This window comes from Mus musculus, chromosome 7, assembly GCF_000001635.26.
Source record: "Mus musculus strain C57BL/6J chromosome 7, GRCm38.p6 C57BL/6J".
Taxonomy (NCBI): domain Eukaryota; kingdom Metazoa; phylum Chordata; class Mammalia; order Rodentia; family Muridae; genus Mus; species Mus musculus.
In genome coordinates this window covers 9,921,237-9,927,478 of record NC_000073.6, presented here as the reverse complement: position 1 = coordinate 9,927,478, position 6,242 = coordinate 9,921,237, and positions in this window count along the sequence as shown.

Genomic DNA, 6,242 nt, shown 5'->3' with positions numbered 1-6,242 from the left:
AGTGTCCATAAAATCTTGCACTCATTCAGTTTCTTCATTTTCTCTCAGAGAACTAAACTCTCTAATTATTACAATTTTATTCTTCGTTTCGCTTTCATGGAGATTGCCCTCTGGTAACTTCCAAAAAATGTTGTGTAGAAAAAATGAGATCTAGGACAGACAGGGTTACACATAGAAACCATCTACCAAATCAAATAATCAATGAGAAACACAGACTAAATAAATAATCAGCAAAGATGAAATCAGAACATATTTTCTGATTTCCAGTAAGAGCACACACATAAGAAAATACTGTCTTTTTTTTCTTCTGTTCTTCAAGCTACTGGCCAATAATCTACGAGGAAATGTTCCTTTTCTGCTGTCAAATACTAATATATTATATCCAACAATGATCAGAAGCCCAGGGATTCTGTGGATGAATTGGGAATATTTGGAAGAAGCTGAGGAGTAGAAGGGTGACCAGCATTCTCAACAAACCTGGACAAGCAAGATCTCTCAAACATTGAGCCTCTAACCAGAGATCATACACTAGCTGATGTGAAGCTCCCAACAAATATGCACCATAAGACTGCCTGGTCTAGCACCAGTGGGAGAGACACACCTAACCCCAGAGAGACTTAATTCCCCAGGGATTGGGAAGGGCTGGGCATTGGGGATGTAGGGATATCATCTTGGAGATGGGGGAGGAGATGTTAGATGAGGAAGTCAGAAGTCAGGGGGCAGACCAGGAGGGGGATAAACACTAGACTGTAAAAAAAAAATTGAGTAACAATAAATAAAAACTGAAATGAAATAAGCTTGTAGCTATGTCAACATGCTATTCATATTGTAGTTATGGAACGGATAGGTAAAACTATTGACATTTGCATGAACCTAATTTCTTTCAGAGATTGCCCTCTGTGTGCAGTTCTGATTGAGGTCCTGGACTCAGAAAATTCTGGAAAACAGAATGAGAGGCAGATGCTTTAATTACGCTGCTCTCTAGAAAACGACTTTTCAAAAAGACAATTGAGTGTTTGCGGCTACACTAAATATTTCACATTTATCAATTCTCATTACATAATGGGAAACCAAATGGGTCTAAAATGCATTAAAAAAAAACAATCACTTCCCTCAGTCAGTCTTCATCGAAATATGATCATTAGCAATGTCCCTTTAAGGGACACATTCTTTATTAACATCCACATTTGACTCATTGAAAATTCATGGAAGATGGCATTGTTGCAAGAAAGATTTGATATTCAAACTACAATTTAATAGAATTCTTCACGAATTTATTCTTTTTTAATTTTTTATTATTTTATTAGATTTTTTTCATTTACATTTCAAATACTATCCCCTATATACTCTCTGCACCCTGCTCCCCAACCCACCCACTTCTGCTTCCAGACCCTGGCATTCCCCTCTACGGGGGCATATAATATTCACAAGATTAAGGGCCTCTCCTCTCAATGATGGTGAAGTAGCCCATCTTCTGCTACATATGCGGCTAAATACATGACCTCTCGAGATACTGGTTAGTTCATATTATTGTTCTTCCTATAGAGTCGCAGACCCCTTCAGCTCCTTGGGTACTTTCTCTAGCTCCTCCATTGCGGGCCCTGTGTTCCATACAATAGATGACACTGAGCATCTACTTCTGGATTAGCCAGGCACTGGCATAGCCTCACAAGAGGCAGCTATATCAGGGTCCTGGCAGAAAATGTTGCTACTATAGGCAATAGTGTCTTATAAAACTTATAAAAACTTACTCTCTTATATGATATATATATATATGTCTTATATTTATATATATATATATTTAATATAAAAATAATATAAGTATACAAATATATAATTATATAATATATAAAATTATAATATGTAAACAATATAAATATATAATATACATGTATAATATAAATATATATATATATAAACTTATAAAAACTTATAGTCTTATATAAAATATATAAATATTTAATATAAAGTAATATAAATATATGAATGTATATAATATATAATATATAACATAAATTGTAATATAGAAACAATATAAATATATCATATAAATATATAATGTAAAGATATATATAAATACGTATTTACATATGTAATATATAGTGTCTTATAAAAAACAAACTAAAACTTATAGTGGAGAACGTGGGAAAAAAACTCAAGCATATGGGCCCAGGGGAAAAATTCCTGAACAGAACAGCAGTGGCTTGTGATATATGATCGACAATTGACGAATGAGACCTCAAGAAATTGCAATGCTTCTGTTAGGCAAAGTATACTGTTTGTAAGACAAAATGGCAACAAACAGATTGGGAAAAGATCTTTACCAATCCTAAATCTGATAGGGGACTAAGATCCAATATATTCAAGAATTCAAGAATTCAAGAAACTGGACTCCAGAAAACCAAATAACCCCATTAAAAATAGGGTACAAACAGAGCCTAACAAAGAATTCTCAACTGAGGAATACTGAATGGCTGAGAAGCACTTAAAGAAATGTTCAACATCCTTAATGATCAGTGAAATGCAAATCAAAACAACCCTGAGATTTCATTTCACACCAGTCAGAATGGCTAAGATCAAAAATTCAGATGATAGCAGATGCTGGGGAGGATGTGGTAAAAGAGGAATACTCCTCCATTGCTGGTGGGATTGTGAGCTGCTATATGCTCCATTATGTTCATTGCAACCTTATTTATAATAGCTGTGTAGCCCTGGCTGTCCTGAAACTCACCAGGTTGACCTTCAACTCCACTACATATCTGCTATATGTACTAATGCCACACGGCCGCAAACACCATCTTTATAAGAGTAAAATTAATACATAAAACGGGACTGTAAGACTGCATCACTATCAGGGACATCAGCCCTCTGCCTGGGCTTAGGACCCACACCCCAGAGAGCTGCAAAAATCAGGTAGACTAAGGATCCTTTACCACCCCATCCAGCATCTCCAGGCCCTCAGACAGGGCTGTCCAGAGAGGCACATGAATAGGGGTGATTCTACCAAAGGCTTAGATGAGTTATACCATGGTGGTGCAAATTTCAGACCTGTCTAGGCTATTGGTGATGACATCATAGCTGATGTGTATAACTGAGAAGAGTTTGAATTCTTGAGATCAGTGGAGAAAGGATACTAGATTCCAAATATGTCCTTTCTTTCTTCCTCTGTGGTAATTTACTGAGTTTTCTTTGCAAGAAGACCTGTCAAGTATCATTCACACAAAGACCTATAACCTGTTGGGTCTTAAATCCAAGGCAAAAATGTTGAAATAAAGTGTCCATTAACACATCAAACTGGACAGTGGCTTCAGCATCTCTCTGTCTCTACTGCACATAGGTCCCTGCCTGGCCTACTTCCCTCCCTGCAGCCACGCCCCCCCCCCAAAAAAAACTCCCCAGTCCAGGTGATCCCCTGGGCTTTACTCCTTCCAGCTCCTCTGACACATATAACTCAGCCACTTTTAGCTGTGCTAGTCTCTTGGCTCAGGTGGTCTCTCTTGGTTGGAGTCCCCTCTTTCTCTTTTCAGATCCCCTCTCCTCACATGGCCCAGCTTAGGGTAATGTTCACTCTGTAAGTTTCCCAGAGGTTTTCTGTCTGGTCTGGAACTCACTGTGACAGGCTAGTTTCTAATCCCAAACATCAACTTGCCTCTGCCAGCAGTTCTGGAATTTAGGAGTGTTTCAGCAAGCCAGGCTTTTGGAGCTCAAGGAAATACTGACACATCTATAATCACAACACTCTCCCTAACTGATTGAGTGTAAGGCTCCTTCTGGGGAGGTGTGTCCACTTCCTGGCGCTTGATCACGTCTGAACTACATTGTCCAGAAGACATTGCACCAAGAAAAGCCAATGAAAATAGGCGCGTTAATGACAACAGAAAGATGCTGGGCGGGACTTTCGGCTTTGCGTGCAGGAGGTTCTTTGAAACTTTCTGGATCTGTCAGTCTGCTTCACAGAAAACTGGTTTTATCAGTATTGGTCATGGCAGGAAAACGGTAGAGTTGAGGCGTTTTTCCTCTGTCACGGAGACGGAGCTGAGGTTTTCGACAGCCCGTGAGATCTAATCCAAGCTTCGAGGAGGGATGGCCACGTCCCAGAGCCCTGATGGCCAGTGTAGCCCAATGGTGATTGTGGACACTGCGGGTGGAGCCCTGCCCCAGGTGAGTTCAGCTTAGTGATCGCCCACCTACCTGAGTTCTAGAGCGCTGAGATCTGGGTCAGGAGCCAACAGGGTAGACTCCATGTCCCCGACTGTAGGGCACCGGTGGACGAAATTATGGTAGTTTTGCTTTTGTTTTTGTTTGTTTTTGTTGTTTTTTTGTTTGTTTTTGTTTTGTTTTGTTTTGTTTTGTTTTGTTTTGTTTTGTTTTGTTTTTGACATCTGTGTGCTAGATTGCTAAGGCTTGTGGGCAGGCCTGTGCTTGTAGGGAGAGCCCTGGGATGACCTCTACTGGCATTAGATGATGGAAAGGTCTCAGTGCACCTAAGGGCCTGACTTTTGTATACAGAGACTCTGGTGGCCAAAAAGATTAGAACAGGTGAGAGATTTGATCTAGTCAGTTTTCCAAGGGTGGTGTGGGGATAATTTAGGTGTAGGCAGAGACCTGTGAATCCTTGGGTAAATCCTGTGCACTTATGTTCGAGTTGGAATGCAAGCTGTAGCAGGGGTGGGGGAGTTGTAGGGTGGGTGGTGGTGGTGTTCAGATCTTTGATGGAGTTATTTTATTCTCTCTGTATGCCCTTCTCCCCCACCTCCTTTTCTCCTCCACCGCCCCCAGGAGGCCTGGTGGGCTCCTGCTCTCCCTCCCTCCCTCTCCCCTTTCCACTCTCTCCTCTTCCCTCTTCCTTCACCCCTTTGCCTATTCCTTTGCCCCTCTCCCTCCCCCTCCACTGCCCCTCCCCCTCTCCCTCTCTCTTTCCCCTCACCCCTCCTTCTCCCTCAGACTGGGCCTCTCTATGTAGTCATGGCTGTCCAGTCTCTCTAAGTACCAGGGTGTCTTCAAACTCAGAGAGATTCTTCTATCTCTATTTCACAAGTGATGAGATTAAAGAACCCTTTGTTATATTTTACTTTATTTATTTACTTTTAATCTTGGCTCAGACTCACTGTTTAGACCAGACTGGCCTCAAATTCACAGAGATTTGCCTTCTTGTGGGTTAGGGTCTACTTTGGGTACGGGCTGCCAACTGAACTCTGGTTCATGGTGGAAGCGCCCTAATCGGAGCCAACCTCTTCTACATTTCCAATGAGTTTTAAAAACTCAGCCATCAGGATGTGCTGCTGTGCTAAGCATAGCTGTGAAGGAAAATTAAATTAAAAATAAATTTTATTTTTTAAATAATATTACTAAGTTATATTAGTAATTGTCTTAGTTAGGGTTTTACTGCTGTGAATAGACACCATGACCAAGGCAAGTCTTATAAAAAAACAACATTTAATTGGGGCTAGCTCACAGGTTCAGAGGTTCAGTCCATTATCATCAAGGTGGGAGCATGGCAGCATCCAGGCTGTCATGGTGCAGGCAGAGCTGAGAGTTCTATGTCTTCATCCAAAGGCTATTAGTGGAAGACTGACTTCCAGGCAACTAGGGTGAGGATCTTATACCCACACCCACAGTGACACACCCTTTCCAACCAGGTTACTCCTATTCCAACAAGGCCACACCTCCAGATGGTGCCACTCCCTGGTCCAAGGATATACAAACGATCACAGTAATTAAAATTAATATTACTAATTTGTAAGTACTACTGAAAGATTTTACAATTTTGTTATTGCATTCAGCATTTGAGTAGTCTGCCTTGTTATTAGCTATCCTCCCTTTCCCCATTGACACTCCCCATGACTCTAGCTGGCCTATATACATCGTGTTGGCATCAGATGCACAAAAGGCTGCCTGCTTCTGCCTTGCAAATGTTGTGTAAAGGCTAATTCCAAAGTCTTAATTCAATGTGGGTAGACAAAACTACATTTTGAAATCATATGTACCCATTTGTGAAACTTTTGAAAGAAGCATTAGTCATGTGCTCAGGAAGAGCCTGTACCAAATACTTGACACATAGGACTGAGCTTGAGTCTGTGATTCTCTTTTCTTTGTTTTTTTAAAGATTTATTTATTTTATGTATATGAGTACACAGTTGCTATCTTCAGACACACCAAAAGAGGGTGATTTCTACAGCCCTATGAGTCTCTTTTTTGAATAGGAAGGTATGTTAGTTTTAATGAGAACAGTTTCCATAGGC